The sequence below is a fragment of the Macaca nemestrina genome, chromosome 11, assembly GCF_043159975.1.
Source record: "Macaca nemestrina isolate mMacNem1 chromosome 11, mMacNem.hap1, whole genome shotgun sequence".
Taxonomy (NCBI): Eukaryota; Metazoa; Chordata; class Mammalia; order Primates; family Cercopithecidae; genus Macaca; species Macaca nemestrina.
The window spans coordinates 42,307,964-42,325,783 of record NC_092135.1 but is presented as its reverse complement, the minus strand read 5'-3'; the positions used below and the strand labels follow the sequence as shown (position 1 = coordinate 42,325,783).

At 37.8% G+C, this 17,820-nt stretch overlaps 1 protein-coding gene, 1 long non-coding RNA gene and 1 pseudogene across 7 annotated transcripts in view; 2 read left to right on the top strand and 1 right to left on the bottom strand.

The window, feature by feature from the left end:
• Positions 1-17,820, top strand: part of LOC105492619 (zinc finger E-box binding homeobox 2) — a 137,449-nt gene that overhangs the window by 47,893 nt on the left and 71,736 nt on the right. The window lies entirely within an intron of this gene.
• The window catches only part of LOC105492618 (uncharacterized), a 28,159-nt gene that overhangs the window by 779 nt on the left and 9,560 nt on the right, over positions 1-17,820 (bottom strand). Inside the window, exons 6-7 of one of the 3 annotated variants that reach the window (XR_011609741.1) lie at positions 16,112-16,135; positions 15,830-15,931 (exon numbers count right to left, since the gene is read on the bottom strand). This is a non-coding gene — a long non-coding RNA (uncharacterized lncRNA). Of the gene's footprint in view, positions 1-15,752; positions 15,932-16,111; positions 16,136-17,820 lie in introns of those variants that run through there. The other 2 variants (XR_011609740.1, XR_003020639.2) reach the window with 2 other exon arrangements.
• LOC139357026 (uncharacterized) lies at positions 7,147-11,538 on the top strand (annotated as a pseudogene).

Sequence of the window (17,820 nt, the reverse complement as noted above, 5' to 3'; positions counted from 1 at the left end):
CGACCCAACACAGAAAATGCAAATAACTTATATCCACTGTGCACTGAAGAAAATTTGTCTGAAAAGAAAATAACATCAATTAAAGAAAAAAAAACAAGTGATTTCAAGGGAATATTGACCACATTTACAGGGCTATAATTGTACTTATTAATTTCAGATGTCTCTTTTGAAATATTTGTGTAAATGATCTCTCCACTTATCAGGTGTTTCTTACAGAAAGTCCACTGGGCTACCTCACTACCTAGGAGGTGGCTTACAAATAGGGGATTTCTTTTTAGAAAGCCACACCATTACTTTTCTCTAACAGCTTATGCAAAAGTTTTGTGGGGGAGGGAAAAACCCAAGCCAAAAAAAAAAAAAAAAAAAAGAGAGAGAGAGAGAAGAGTGAGCATGACAATAACTACCTCTATCCCTTAGGTTTTTGTTCTTTTCATGTCATGGAACTTTTTAGCTGTGCTGCCTGGGTAACTGCTCTGGAAGGTTGGAATATCTGTTGTTGAAGGAGGTTTGTGATTGAGGGCCCTCTGACACAACCTTTTGTTGCATTGAGGTGTTTGATCCTCTTTCCCTTTCTTCTAAAACCAATCCCATCCCTTTAAAAAATGGATAACCAGCACTTCTTTTACTTATTGTCAGCTTTTGGAAAGTTACTCTGGGGGTTTGTAGAAGTTTAACTAGTTAACTCTTTGCATGCTGACGTCCTGTCGCTAAATCATCTTCTTCTTTCTAAACAGGAAGATCTTTAATCACTTATATCAGGTAACTACTGCTGTTATGCAGGCATAGCAAGTGAAACATATTAAGGTCCAGAAATAAAGTGTTTGTATTCAAGGTGTTGAAATGTGAGAGTGATTCAGGCTTTGCAATGAGACACATCCTTATTTTCTTTTTGTCCTAGAACCGAAACATGTGAGAGTTATGTCTCTGCCATTTGAAAAAATATGATGATATACTAATTTTTCATTGAAGAACAACAGGCTTTGGTAATAAGTAAATGCAAAGGGTTACTTCAGAACTGGGATATATAACTAAATGGCAACAAAGAAAGAGAGCCTTAGAACGAAAAGTTTAGGGGTCTTGTTCCAGTCTGCTGACTAAATGCTGGAATATTTTTTTTCCCAAAAGAAGGGACACAACCCAGGCTCTAGGAAAGAAAAGAAGCTTAAGTGGATTATTTAACAAAAAAGCAACTTATGCCTTCTAGATAGTGACCTACATTCTGCACACAATAATGATGTTTTACGGTGGTGATAGGGTTAATAACCTAACATCATTCATGTAGTGTTTTTTGAAAATTGAATTTTACTGCTACAAAGTAAATGTAACAGCCCTCTGGAGACAATATTACAGGCACTTTATTGTTTGCTAAGCTGATGTCATCTTTCTACAGACTGACTTTAAAACAAAGGCAGAGCATTTATTACAAATATCACTGTGTGAAAGGAAATCTACTGAAATATTGTTTAGAAGGTGAGCTGATAAAAAAGTATTAATACTTGCCTTTGATCATCTTGTACTATAAAGTTATGACTTCAAAATTCTTCTCATGTGATCTCTATTCAAGGCAAACTTCATCCTGGCAATTCCTACCCACGTCTCTAACATTATTTGCCCTCAAGTTGAAACATTTGTTTAAGCTCCATGCGTGTTTTAAATACATTTTTACTCTCTAAGGCAATTTCTTAACAGAGTTGATGAGTTTTTGAGAGAGAGAGATTAAATAGCATCTTTCAGAGATAATATATGTATGATTTTAAAAACAAAGTATGGAGATTAAGCTGTTTAGTTTATATAATGAACTTTCAAAATCACCTGTAAGTGGTGACTGCAAAGTTTGCAATTTAAATAAGCTGTTTCAGGCACTGCCAAGCAAGCATTCTGCATCACAGGTTGCTTGCAACTCAGAGGGTTTGGTCTCTGTATCTGACGCACGTGTAATACAGCGTGAAGTTGTTTGTGGATCACACGGGAGCTTCTTAGAGCCTCATTTCCACACTGTAACCCTTGAAAATGTATCAAATGAGCAGATGCACTTGGTTCTTCCTTACAAGGCACAAGTAATTTGTTTGTAAATCAGTTACCTTTCAAGAAAAGTTAAATTAGGGGGAACTCTCGTTTCTTTGATGTTTTCCCTCTTAGAAAGCCAAAGAGCAAATTAATGATCATTTTAAAGTAATAATGATAATGAGGAAAATATAATTTAGTGAGCTACACTATCCCAAAATAACTTTTTCAGGTACAGCATATAAATAACAGCCCAAAGGACTGAAGTAGCCTGATGGTGTTATTCTAAGAAAATGATTTACTGCTCTGCCTTTGTCTCTGAACTCTGGTTAGAAGGAAAACACAGGTCAAGGAAATTGGGTTAAGGGAAAAAAAGCCTGTTATGGGTTAGGTGTAGAATTGTGTGAATAGTGACTAATTGGGAGTCTGTAGCACTCAGATCAGTGTGTGCAATGCTTAGTACTGGCTGATGGTATTTATGTCAGTCAAAAATGAAGCTGGATACATCTTTGCATGCTCTATGAAGGCAATGTGTTAGTTGGTGAATTTGCCGTGCCCAGGAGAAAGCTACCAGTAGTACTATGATTGTGATTAAACCCGGAACTGAACTGCAATGTCTTAAAAATTTATTTTGCTAATAAGTATACGTCTGTATATAAAAATCATTAAAAAAAAAAAAACCTTACAACTATTTGAAACGTTTTCTATAAGCCTGCCTTTGATTTGTTTGGGAAGCTATTTTATAGTCACTCAATTCATTATTGTATTTGACAAATATTAGCTACTTACCATGTGCCAGCACCAAAGGTTTAAAGGTGAGTCCTCACAGAGCCTTACAGATAAGTGTCAGAAAGAACCGCTTGGCAAGGGTCAAAGTGTGACACATTGTGAGTATTCAAGAAATGTTTGTTGAGTGACTGAATGAATCGAGGGATGATCAAGGTAAGTCCTCGATTTTGTATATGTATAAGGAGGAACTAAAAGTTTCTCTCCTTGAATAAGTCAGGAAGGACATTCTTGAGCTGGCCTTAAAAAAACACCTGAGTGGCACGTAGCATGTGAGTATGAACAGGAATGGGCCACTGGTGGTAGAAACAGCATCCCAGAATATGGTCTGAGTTTTAGCAGCACAGGCCATTTCTGACCACTGCATGCCTCAAAGCCACTTTAAGAATTTGGTCTTTGCCCTTCTCTCCTCACCCCATGTTGTACTGTAATACACACAAGCATGTGTGTGCGTGTACACATACGCACATGTGCTCACTCCATCGTTGGAATTCGAGTGTCCACCCCTTCAAGAATCAAAGCATCTCCTAAAAGAAAAGAAATGGCATGCCTGTTCCTCACTTTTATCCATAAAACTCATATTTGAGTTGTCTATCATGAGACCTCAGTTTTCTGACCAAACATTGTCCTTAAGCATCGGACACATAAGAAAAAATGGAAAGAGGAGCAAGTAATATTTAAACCACCCACTATTCTTGTAATGAAAAGATTTTTCAAACATCAAGATGAAATGGTTTTATCAAATTATTAAAGTTACTTTTTGTGTCTGACTTAGCAACAAGTCATGGATGGGACACTCAAAACAGGCCAATTTGGGACAGTTCCAACTGTTGGAGGCCTTGTGTCATTACCTTTCTAAATGGAATTGAGCTTCCCTTCTTCTGCAGCTATACATTTTCTTGCCTTTGATTCCCCCCTCTGTCTTCTCTCCAGGCAGGCCTTTCCTCTCTCCTCTGTCAGCTACTCTATAGGCAGATGTGCCTCTTTTTCCATTTGCCAGATCCCCCCCTCCCCACCCAGATCTTCCAAACTACTCCCCTTTGAAGTCTCTATTACCGATACAATCACTTTTGTTTCCCTTCCATCCCCTCTCTCACCGCTCCAGTTTCTTCACTCCCTAACCCCATTAGTTACATCTGCTGCCCCTACCATTCAGCCTGTGTTAAATCGTAATGCGCTTGACATAACTTCAGTTTGTCTGCTAAGTACTCAATCAGCACGCAGTGCTATCTTCTGATTTGTAGGAAAGGGGGCAAGACTGAGTAAGCTGGCTCAGAATTCTCTGAGTAATTCAGCTCTGCCCAATTAGCACAACCAAAGTGGGAAATTGACAACTAATAATAATGAAAGAAATGGGTTTTAGTTGTGAATATAAATCCCACAAACTTGGTTCCTGATGCCTGTGGTAGATATTGTATGCTTCATATGGTGGTCAGATGGCTCAGAGAATGCAGAAGTGGATGAATGAAGGAGAGTGTGTCAATAATTGCAATATTTATTAGTTGACTGGGATTCTTTCCCTGGAATTCATTAATGGATTTTTTAAAGAATCTGCAAACCACCAGAAATTGCATGTAACATTTAGTACATTGATGCATTTTTCCTGGGCAGTGAGTCCATATGGTTAAGCAGATTCTTAAAAGGCTCTATGTCTCCCCACTATCCCCCTCCAAAAAGGTGAAGAATCATTGCTATAAGTGAAGACACCTATTCGGTCTAGGTTTTCATATGGTCTGCTTTTTTCCCAGCCCATTTTAACATGCCACATGATTTGAGCAGTTCAGAGAGTAGAAACATAGGGTTTTAAAAGCAAAATTTACCTTCTTTAAGAGGAAAAATGTTTAAACCACCTACCAGGTTATACAATTCACATTTTAAAAATTATTTTAGTTTACCACAATTCAAAGACAGGCCTTTTTTTTAAATTTAACAATGGGTATAATCACACATCTGAACATAAGAATTAGTTTTATGCAGTTCCATAGAAAACCAAAATCTTGAGGAACACTTTCAAAACAACCAGAGAAAAATAAACCATTCCTTATGTCAGTCTTGTTAGGGAGGGATTAAGAAACTGGCAATTATTTTGGCGACCTTAATTGTTGCGCGGCAGGAAAATATGTAATTAGAGCACGTTCCCAGGCCTGCACACCTGCAGCACATCCTACAGCATAATGTCAGCTTTCAGTGCCCGTCGGTGCCAGGTTCTAGCACAACCAGTCACAGTGACGCTCTGAGAACATTTCGGACTCATGTAATGTGGCTTCTGTGTATGAAAGAAGCAGGCATTTACACTACCACACAATGGAGTGCATTGCTGCAACACTGGTTTCATTATTTTCTGACGCCTACCTTCAGCATTGCCCTGGTTTACTCCGTTTGAGGTTTTATTGTTACGGTATAATAGTCCTGTACATTTTTGAAATTCCCTTATTATTCAGCTTATTAATACAGTACTGACTTGATTATCAGGCTGCAGTTGCGCAGCGGAAGATTCAGTGCATTAGCTAAGTCAGAAGCTGAGTAAATGCTTGGTATAATGAGAACAATTGTTTGACATTTTTTTTATGTAGAAAGATGGGCCATGGTAGTTCTCTATATAGTTGCATTTTGGAATTCACTCTATATTCCCTATATGTTGTTGAGTATTCGTTTTTCATATAAAGAAAGCTTAAAATGTGTTCTCACTAATTTGAAAGTGTTTCAGGGTATGGGAGGACTCCATCATGATTCTCATTAGCTTTTTTCTTCTTTTTCTTTTATTGGCTTTTCTCAACAAAAAGAAACTCTGATGTTAGAAAAAGTAGTGAAAATGAAGAAACAGTATGCACGATGCCTGTTTTTCAGATAATTCCATAATCTGGCATAGTGATAGTTAACAGACTTTTCCCCCCTAAGGGAGATACACTGTATTTTGCTATCTGACATGTTGTCATATATAAAGAAATCAATTGGTAATTAAATGATGCACCTTGTGAAGATGACAAAAGGCATTTGGTTGCGAAAAGAGAACTGGGTTTTGAGGGGTTTGTAATGAAGGCCTAATGACTATTCATAAGAGATTTTCAGTCCGTTGATCCACTTGACTGGAAAGTTCTGCCCTGGAGAGTTAGTGCTGTCAGTTTCTCTCACCTCAGAAAGCCGCCGCAATCGACGGTGTAGAGGATGAGCGAGAAATTATCTAGTAGTTGCTCTAGGCCTGTCTTAGGTCACGTGCAGAAGGCACATCTGGCTTCCTGTAGGTACAACCTCAGGACATAAACTTTGACTAATTTTTAAACTATAAATATGTACGAGTGACACTGAATAAGTTACCTTTTATTCATATTTACTTTATTTTAGAATGCATGCAAGTTGTGCAGTAAGCTGCCATTTTGGCCTTATTTTTCTTCCAATTTTAACTGTTATACATTTGCTTGTTAAGCTAAGAGTGACTGTTTATGAAAGTTGTCAAGGACCAAATGATAACAGTCTCCGTATGTGAAATCCATCAACTGTACCTTTGCAGAGAATATGCCAAAGTTGCCCTGCAGGAAGGTCACCTGAAACAAATACAGAGTATACGATTGTATAGTGCTTTTGGTGGGTGTTTATTGCCCTATTTGGCAAAAGGCAGAAAAATATCAACATGTACATACATAGGACTGGACACAAGGCTGCCACCACATCAAGATCTCTAGAACTGCAGAACATTGTTGCTCCAGTGTCTTCATAAACACAATCACAAAAACTATGATGAAAATTCATGCATTCGAAACAGACCAGTTACCGTCCACCATGGGCCAGGCACCATCCTAGCTTTGGAGGAGACAAAGATGAGGGAAGCAGAATCTCAGTCCTCATAGTTTATTGAGGAACAGACAAACAAGAAAACAGTTACACTACAACATGGAAAGAGTTATGGTTGAGTTGTATAATAGCACAGAGTCTTAGAATCCAGGAAAGGGTTTTCTGAGAACTGTTGGGGTCCACAAGCGAGGTAAAGATTTCTTATACGAGCTGCTCTTTCCATTGCCAAAGCCAAATTAGCTGGCGGAAAGGTGAGTTGGACAAGTGAGGTGTTTCTGTTGCACGTGGAATCTCAACAGAACAGTAGTGGCCAGCAATTTCTGTACATATTTACTCTTGGAAAGTGCTTCTCCACGTTATCTTATCGAGAAGCTCACCTAATCAAAGGTAAACACATTTATCGCCTCATTAAGGCTTGTTTTATGGCCACTTCGATGTTGTGTTTGAGGTGGAAGTATCTGTCACAGTCTTTGTCTGGAATGTATGTAAAAGGGATTTCATGGACACTGCAGAGGTTTTAATCTCTCAATATCAAAATAATTTAATGCATTATATATATTTGAGAAGATGTCACTGGTGATTCCTACTTGTGTACTGTGTGTGCTGAGTTTTGCTGACACATTTGCTAGAGCTGTCAAGGTGGACCAAATGAATGGACAGATGCCAAAAAAACAATTATGCTTATTAATGTACATTGATTGCTTGTTTAGGTTATAAAACAAATTAAAAAAAAACATTAGTATTTAAACCCTTTTATAGCTGAGCTAATGATTGCTTGTAATATAGTGTCTAGTAAAGAATATTCTATAATACCTGTAAAGCCCAGCTATGTTATCTAATTAGTAGACTTTGATTTAAGTGGCTATAATTATGGAATTGAATAGTTGCCTTTCTAAATAACCAAATGGTAGATTTAAATATATAAAGATGTTGACTTGATTATTTAATATTTGTAGCAAAGACAAACCACCTAAATAGAGAGATTAATTCCACATCAGTGCAACATTAAAAGGGAGAGAGGATGCCAAGAATCCCATTAATTTGGGATATAAGTGTCTGAAATTTCCTCAAAACGTTTACACCAAGGAATACCAACAAGACAATATCAAGCAGCTCTCCCTAAGGATAGAGAGGTAAGGCAAACATGATTTTAAACTGCACAATATCACACAATAAAATTAAGGACAGGGTGTTCCACCAGATGCTAAACACAGCCATTTATCGAGCTACAAGGTTCTAGACTAAGTAAGTGTTTCGTATACATATTAGCTCCATGACCTCTTCCCCATGAAGCCTTCCCTGAGCCTTTTCTTTACCATGAATCCATTTTTCTTTTACCTTTTTTTTCTTTCTTTCCCTCTTTCTTTCTTTTTCTTTCTTTCTCTTCCTTTTCTTTCTTTCCCTCTTTCTTTCTTTTTCTTTCTTTCTCTTTCTTTTCTTTCTTTCTCTTTCTCTCTCTCTTTTTCTTTTGAGACACAGTTTCACTCTGGCACGCAGGCTGGAGTGCAGTGGCACTATCATGGTTCACTGCAGCCTTGACCTCCCAGGCTCAAGCCATCCTCCTGCATTAGCCTCCCAAGTAGCTTGGACCACAGACATGCACCACCATGCCCAGATAATGGTTTTTTTTTTTTTTTAATTTTTTGTAGAGAGGGGTCTCAGTATGTTGCCCAAACTGGTCTTGAATTCCTGGGCTCAAGTGATTCTCCCACTTCAGCCTTCCAAAGTGCTGGGATTATTAGTGTGAGCCACTGCACCCAGCCCATGTTTTCAATAAAGATGGTGCTATTTGAAACTATGGCATGTCACATGTATATTATTTTATGTCACCATGTGTTTAAGTGAGATAACCCTGGTGCCAAGAAAGCTTCAATATTTGCTTAGTTAAATGGCCAATGTGATGGAGAAGAGGTAACCTCTTTTTTTTTTTTTTCTTATGATTTGCTTTGGCTATTACTTTTGAAATGTACATGTTATATTCCCCAATTAGATCTCATTACATCCTTCACAGGCTGTCCAAGAATTTCCATACTTCTCACAAGAACTTCGGTTGACTGGGTTTATATAATTTTTCTGTTCCTTGCCTGTTTCTTTCAAGGCCTTTGAGTCAGAAGCATTCAGCATCACGGTGTATGATAGTCACCATTTGCTTTGCCCTTTTAACTTTTGGGGGTTACTTCTGACCATATTCCAGCTGCTCAGAAGGGCTTTTTCACAAACTTTACCATGGCAGTTGCTACCCTATTGGGCTTTGCATTCAGAACACATAAGCAGAGAGCAATGGTGTCAGTAGAACAAATAATGTGTACAATGTTTTAAAATGCTGAATTTACCAAATCCCCATATTATGTTTTCACACTGCTCTTTGAGAAACTGTGCTAATACAATACTCCTATAAACCGATCTTGGTCCTGGCAGGCCCTGTTGGAACTAATGGGGCCTGACAGTTCTTCAGTTAAAAATTATACATGAGGGTCACTTTCCCTTAAATTATCTATTGTATGCCAGCTGTTCACAACTGCACTGCTTCACTTTCTTTACAGTGCTAGAAATGTCTAATTTTCTCATAATATCCATAGCAACTATTCTCATTGAGGGCACTGAAGTTAGTAAGACTTCAAACACACCTTCACAGAAATCATGCTAGAGTTGCATTTTCCATTTTCTTTAATTTTATTTTTTTGGTTCTGAAAAATGTTTAGATGGCTCATTTTGCCGGTTTCATGCCATAGCACTTGAGTTATATCATAATTTCTCATTTGCTATACAACTTTATTCTATTTTTATGCTCCTAAATGACGCAGCTCTAAGTATCCGTGAGTGGCACTTCCGTGCTGTGAGTGCTATCAAAGGCAACCTCAGACAGATAAAACTCCTGGGTTTTTTGTTTTCTTTTTTTTTTTTTTTTTTTTTTTTGCTGGGGAGGGGAGAAGCGGAGTCATCACCAAGGGCCGCCTTTTGTTTTTCAGGCGTATTAAAACTATATAACCAACAGAACCATTTAAAGGTAAACCATTTAAAGGTTAACCATTTAAAAACATCACCCAAGTTCCGTGTCTGAATGAAGGCTCTCTTCTCAAATGCTCCTCATTACTCCAGAGCAGCTATATTTGGATTATGATTAAAACAAGGCTGTTTTTTCTTTTATGTTTCTTTTTTCCCAGAATGCCTCAAGTGAAGTATTCCTCCCAAAGTTATTGCACCTCTTTACTAACAAGTGCTGGGATTTTAATAAGCCTGTCCCCTGTCCTTACCCTGTACAGAGGAACGGATGGCAAAGAGTGGCTGTGGTACAAAGGTTACATATTCAGTGATATTTTCTGCTTTTATTGGTAAAAATGGGGAGGTGGGTGGAGGATTTCCTTTAATTATGAAATAAGTGTGATGTTAGTAGTTACTTCCGTAACCTGGTGAAAATGCTGCATATTTCAGGCCTAATTTTTAGCATATGTTACCATGTGTGTAATAAAACGGTGATCTGTGCTCTCCGAATCTTTTGGCTGTTCAGAAGCACTCCGATTATAACTAGTTGCTGTAGAAACCTGGTCATCCAGATGCTTATCAAGAAAGCATTATTATTTTTTAAACCTTGGTGGAGAAGCCACAGACTGCAGCAGTTGGACAAGGTCACATATCGATGGAAGCGACATGTCTTTCCTTTTTCCATTGTGTGATCGTCCAGGGCCTGGGGGCATTAATATGCAACGGTTCTATTTTTCTTTCAGAAGGACTTGTAAACTCTTTAAACAGAGGCACACAGTTGCAATTGTTGCGGTACTGAGTGGGTGTATAGAAGCTAGGGCTGCAGCCTTGTCCAGTTGCAGATAGAATAAAACTGACAATGATGCAATGGGCCTGGCATGTAGACAACTCTGTGGGATGGATGAATGGTGCGGCTCTCGCTGTCCCTCCGGTGGTGGTAGGCCCTGTAATAGCTAGCGTAGGAAGGGTGGTGAAAATTGATATGCACTATTACTACATGTATAAAACTTAACACTGGGGCCATTGCACAGGTGGGGGGTTCCTGTTTATTGATTTTTATGACTTTGTTAGAACATGCGCTTAATGCTTTTATACTCCAGGAGCTCTGGGAGGGCTCACCTTAGGTAATAAACCTTTCCGTACTTTGCAGTCGCTCACAATTTACATGGGGCCTCGCATTATCCAGTACAAAGCCCAGCATCCCCCTTCTACTTGGTTTTAGGAGTGTGATAAAAAAAAAAGCAAAGAAAATAACTATAGCACTTACTTTGAATTTTTTAAAAACCTGTCCACTCCTGCTATGAAAATGGCCCCTAATTCTAATTACTCATATTTCCAAGAAAAATTAGTCACACAAACTTATGTTATGTGTTGTCTCAGAGGTTGAAAGCAAATCAGGTTTCCAATAAGACAGTACATCAAACAAAGTAGCATGTTCTTGATGCCGATGACTTTTTTTTAGAATTATGGTTGGACATTTTTGGCAGACAGATTGTCTTTTGCTCTATCAAAATGACAGTTTCTTTTGTAACTGCAACATTCATAATTAGAAGGAGAGAAGCAATCTGCCCAATTTAATATACTAAAAGAAGTTTAGAGTCTCTGCTAGTAATTTCATTATTTTTAAATTTGAATTAATTGACTTAAAATAATACAGTTAAGAAGTATAACCAGCAGGATTATGGAGAAAGGTTTCTTTTTCCTTAAAAAACAGTGCTCTCAGTGTTATACTTAAGATGAGATTGAAATTTTCTTTTTACGCCAGGTGCCCCGTTCTAAGATTCAGAGCAGGAATGTGAATATTCATCCTTGCAGTGGAGCTGAGAGAAGTTGTAGGGCAAATCCTGGGAACAAGGTCACTTTAAACAAAAAAGTTCTGCAAGTTTCCCATGCTTATGAGGCTGGCTGGTCTTAATTAAAGTCAATGGATGACCAAAAAATAAATAAATAAATAAATAAGAGAGAGAGAGAGAGAGAGAGAGAGAAAAGAAAATGAAAGAATCACCACCCACCCCATATCAGTCTCTTTCTAGGCCTCAGTTCACATTGCATACCTTAGCTGCTGATGTTCAGGTTCTTTACATAGATCAAGAATAGTATTTCTTAAATCCCTTAACAACACTGGTGTGTCCATGGTTTAATCACTCTTCCCCAGTCCACATCTCTAACATACGTCACTTAGGTGGCCCTCACCCACAGCACCACAACAAAAACAAAGCCAGAATTGCATTCAGAATGAAATCATCGTAACAGCAACCTTGTTCAGGATGTGACCTTTGGGTTTCAGCAACCCTGTCTTATGCAGCCTGGCCAACCTTAACCTTTCCTGTTGGCTCGGAGGGTAACCTTTCTTCATATTTTCTTCGGGATCTCTCCTTACAGGACCCAGTATGTTGCATGCCTGTGATGCGCAGGGCCAAAAGTTTCGGAGTGTTAAAATCTACGAGCCTGTTTTCCTCTATGAGAGAATGAAGCCTGCACTCATTTTAAAGAATACATACGTAGCAAGATCTCTTTTTACCCTTCCTGTATAATTTCGGTCATGCTCAACTCTAAAGGAAACCAATTCTCTTTAGCTCTGTTACCTTATTTTGTACCTTAGCTGATTGTCATCTTTACATGAGCATCAGATATGGATGTGACAAAGGTTTTTTAGAAATAGTAACAACGAGTGCTTTGTGAGTTGTTAAGTGTTTTTCTCTCCCACAAGAAATTACAACACAAAGTGCCCTATGCATTTTTTTAGTACGTTGATAAGATAGCAGGAAATTTTTTAACCCTCAAAACTTTCTGATTATAAGCTGTGCTCTAAATTTACACAGGCAATGTTCCAAGTCCCACACTCCTTTACAAGTATATCATTACAGACCTGCAAGTGAGAAGGTAAATTTCCCCATGGCAGTTCTGAAATCTGACTTCAGGCTAAGAGGCCATGGACTCAGAGGGCTGATTGTACTGGATACCTACATATCAAAATCTCCTCTAGTATTTTAGTAGTTCCTTCTGTCCTTTTTGCAGCCCTGTGTCCTACAGAAGTGACATTTTGTTCCATTTTCATTCATCTTACTCTACTTAGTTGTATATCAAAAGATATACACATTTATATAACCCAAGAAGCCAGGGATTAAAGCACAATATTTCTTAACACAGCTTCCTCTAAGATCTCCAATAGCTACCTAATGCTTAAAGCTTGGGCTGACGTGGGTTATAGGGTTATAGTAGCTTTATAGCTATTTCTATTTGTATATGCTATGTTTATATATGTAATACATATATGTGTGGCTTAGGGCTATACTGACATGTTATTTTCTATTTGTTCATTTATTATAAACAGCAGGCAAGCAGACATTTCACCTCACACCTCATTCTGGTCTCTATCATTCAAAAAATATTGCAAGATTTCCATTCTAAATTAAATACATCCGAGCTTACGTCTTTTATCAATTCTTTATTCTTGGTATCTCTAAATTCTGGTCTTCTTCCTTTGTCTCAAAAAGGGAAACTGCTGAAAGCATTTCCACCTGGATGTTTCAATTATTTAAGTTGCAGGAACCAGACCTTTTCCCTCCTGAGTAGTTGTGGGTTTTAAAGGCTAAAATTGCTTCATCATGCCAAAGTGAAAGTATGCATAAATTATTTAGTTAAACCTGAGAAAATACAGACTTTTCCCAGTGATCTTTCAAGGGCTGCCTACTTAAATTTCAGAAGAATGGGCAAGATTTTTTTTTTCATTCTCTTGGAAAATTGAAGTATCTCTTGTGTCTTCTATCAACTGGAATGTGAACAAAATTACAAAATGATAATTTTTTTTAAATTCCAAGCTTCATAATACCCAGTATATCTATGTCATTCCAAGGTGAATACTGTGGTAATCAATCAATACCAGGAAGACTCCTCCAGCTGGCGAGAACTGCAAACCCTCTCTCAATGTATTCTTAGGAGAATCAGGCGACTTGTTACATACAGGTCTCTCTCTAATGTCAACCTAAGGACTGGGGGGCATTTCCGATTCAATTTCTAGTCATCCAGAGTTGGTGTTTCAGTTTTAAAAGTAGAAAGTAAGGTAATTTTAAGATGTTATAAAAACTTTGTTGACATTTTTAATTTGCTTTTTTTCTTTACCTTTACTCCAGTAAACAAAAATACCAAAAAAGTGTGAAGTTGTGTGGTGGTGGTGGTGGTTGGGGTGTGTGTGTGTGTGTGTGTGTTTGTGTGTGTATGTGTGTGTATAAGATAGATAATATTAAAGTAGCAATGAAAACAGCCCAGAAATATAGGCAATAGAGGCCTAATTTCAAGTTTCTGTAGCGTAAGGCATTCAGTTACCCATGTATATTACAGAATGTACCACATTATGTATCTGATCTCTAAATTCGCCTTGGTATAAATGCTCCAAGTACATTCTTATGACCAAGAAAAGAATGGTATTTTTAATTGAATACCTAACCTCAAATCCTGAAAGAAGCACTAATTGGGACAGGACAAAAATGTCAACAAAAAAGTACTTATGTGAGTTATTTAGTATACAGCTGTCTGTTCATTTGTAGAATCCACTTGAATTTTATGTTCAGAGAAATTGGGAGATGAGAGTAAATATGGGGGGAGATTGGCACGTTAATTTGTTGAGTTTTTATGAAAAAATAAAAATTTTAAAAACCTTCCAAGCAAAATAAAACCTGTTCCATTCACAAATGATGGATGTCACTGATCCCATTAATATCTATTACATACTAGGTCCTCTTCCTTATATCTAACTTGCTTTTTCTCCAAATTTCAGTGTAGTTGCTCTTGACCTTGCCTTTGTTCTCCCCTCCTCCTTCTCTCTTCTGCCCAGGCACAGTTATGTCCACTAAACCAGATGGGCAAAGATTTCATACTGACACCGCCATACTCTGTTAAATAGTTAAACATCCTATTTTGGCTTTTGTTTGCTTACTTAGATTTGTACCCCCAAGGTGATGAAAAGAGCACAGATAGAATCTAGAGACAAATAGGATCTGGAGTCAGGAATCAGATCCAGATTCTAACACAAGGTGATGTGGGAACAAGTCAGTTAAAATTTCTGAGATTCAATTTACTCATCTATAAAATCATCCTCATAATAATTGCTCCCCCCTTCAAAGGTTTGTTATGAGGAGCAAGTGGAAAAATGTCTGTTAACAGGCTCTGCTGTCAGTAGATGAATGCATAAATCCAGGTATTATTATATAATCAAACTGTCCTTTTGAATGTAGAAGAAAAGGATTTTTAAGGCACACGTGAGATTCTGGAAACAGAGACATTATAGAAAATCTATAGGGACTAAAAATGCATTGTCTTCTACATGCATTTCTCTTGCCAGAGGTACACGCAGCCCTTTGGGGGGGGTGCTGCTCTGGCCAGGACAGTGGTGGAGAGCTCTGACTCTTGAGTATGAGAGCTGGAACGATTGAGAAAAGACAGGAGGGAAACTTCAAGGTCAGGTGACTTCTTTCTAACTGCAGCAGGTTCTCAGATCCCTAGGCTGGCCCAAGATGAGAGAACAGTCAGCAAAGAGAGTCTGGCACAGTAAGCCTAAGTCTCAGTGTCATCTGATTGTGAAATCTGCTTGTTTGCATACTCATACAGTACCAGAGCTTAAGCCCTGGCCACTGTACAGAGCAGAATCTAAGACCAAGGGGTGGTTTTTACAAAGGAAGAAAAATTTAGTAGAGTTACTTCAAGGAAATCTATTGGATAATCTCACCAAATACATTAATAGCATCAATTACTGTGTTTTACGTAATTTTTTTACACCAGATACACAGTATATTAAAGAATTTGTGGAAGTCCCCATGTGAGCCAGTATTAAGCATGATAGGAGTAATCAGGACTGGCCCAAGAAAGATAGAAATGAGAATTTATAAACTTGTCTAATTCTCACTGCAGTTGCTTGAAGAAAATTGAAATGAAAGAATCTAAAAAGGGATTTATGAATATTTTTTAAAGCTTAAAAAGCCCACATACTTATCATTGAGTTGTCTGCTTATGATAGGAGCTGGAAGAGTCCCTTATATCCACTCAACTGCACTTACATTTTAAATGGTTGTTTTCCTTTCTCTTACACTACTACAAGAGAAAGGAAATGCCTAGGCAAATAAACTCAGTTAAAATAACTTTACGGTTGTGACACAGTTTGACAAAAGCAAAGGAAATTCAGAGTCATTGCTCACACTCTATCCTCAGCTGATTCCAACTGTGGAAAATAAAATGCTTCAAAAAAAAACACAATGGAACAAACTTGGGATGGATTCAGTCTTAGTCTTAGAGGCAGGCTTCTTAAATGCTGAATGTCCGAGTTCTCCATCTTTGAGTTCTTGTAAGAGTTGCAACATATGTATTCATCATAAATCTGGTCAGAGTTAAAGAAAATTATTTGGTTAAGTACTGCTTGCAAAATATGTTGTCCTTTTTTTAAGATTATGTGATTCTAACTCCAAGCTGTAACTTCTTGGGGGTTAATAACCTACCTTGAGATATACTTTAAGTAGTAATAATGGCTTCTTGGGATTAGGAAAGATATTAAACTTACCTATTTCCAACGATCCTGTAAGTACTATTGCAGAAGGGATGTGGGGAGGGAGAGAGAGAGAAAGAGAGAGAAGAGAGAAACATTTTGACCAAAATTCCATATTCACTATTGCTATGCAAATTATAAACCTAACAGAGAGGTGATATATCATTTTTATTAAACTTATGCTGCACAAATAGTGTTTACATAGAAGAGTATAAAGTTAATTCCCTCCCGGGCGGCATTTCTAAAAAATATAAATTGTATTTTGAGAGTTAATCAATTTGTTTTTTCTCTTTTGGCATTTTAATTGAAGCTTCCAAACCGTATGCTTCCTCAAAGTATCAGAAGGCAAATATCAGTCGTGCGGTTATAAAATCAACTCTTAATTTTCTTTCAATGAAGTAGCAGATAGCCTGTAAATTTTACCTATATTACTATGGAGCCGCAGCGCTATAAATTCAAAACAGTGTGCAGGTTGGTGGAAATTGAGGTCCAGGCAGCAAGGCATGTCCATAAACTTTTCTCAGGTTATTGGAACAGAACGAATCAAAAGCGGTTCCTGGTTGTATGATATTCTCTTTTGATAGAGCAGGCTGCTTGTTGTTAGCAATCCAAGTGCAGAGGTTAGTCAGAGCAGAATGTAATTTCTAGCAATCTGACAGACCTGCGGATTGAAGCGGCAGGTTTTCCCTTCCGATTTCAGGGAATTGCTTCTTACTGTGACAAATGATTAGCTGTTATCTCTGACTGAATTTGATTTCTACAAGCAGCTGAGTCAGGTAACTTTGCAGCGTTTGAGGGGGTTTTTTACAGGAAATGAAATCGGCTCCCTAGTCATATGTGGACCAAATGAAATCTTCTCTGTCAGGGCAAAATTGTGCTTTTGGTTAATTGAAGGCAGATTTAGCATAGAGGGTGTGTGTGATGCTCTGATGGTGTAGGCAGGCACACCCATGTGTATACATTTACAAGAACGAGGGATCATTTCATGGATTCTCTTCCAACTTTGAAAATCCTGGGTTCAAACAAAATCCCTACATTCTGAGCAGGGTTGAAGCTTTTAGTATAAACTATTAAGTGGGGACAGTCGTGTGGGTGTCAGAATAATGAGCCTTCATATAAGGATGCCCTGTTTCAAAAGAGTTTGAACTGCAATATTAATCAAAACACAGTAGATACACACTGAGCATGGTTTTGACAAAAGTATTCATCAAAGGGCAGCTGCGTTCAAAGCAAGAGATTTAGGTAAAATAAGTTAATCCTCGATCTCATCCAGGTTTGTGTGTAAATTTTGAATAGGGAGGGGTTCTAGTGATGGCAAGCTTCCTCTGGATGATAAAACAAAAAATGTGGCATGGGAAATTCCAGGCTTACCTAGTGCTTCTTGTTCACTTTTGATGGAACCTTAATAGTGACTACACAATTAGAATCAGGTTTATCCTTCTGTTTATAATTTGTAATTGCTCTGGAAATCCTGAGTTTCAGTAGTTCAAGTTTTAGTTTTTAAGCAGTTGGTGAGTCTTTTAAAAAGTTACTATCGGATAATGTTTCATAGTTTCTAAACCTATTACAGCAATTTAAAATAAACTGTGTTTCCCAAATATGAAGTAACATCTATTATTCCCAGACCTCCTACTTTGCAAAGAGGATGCAACATCTTTAGGGTCATGCTAGTAATACTTCTTATTTTGTGATGCGCATAATATACTTTGTTTATAATTCCTAGT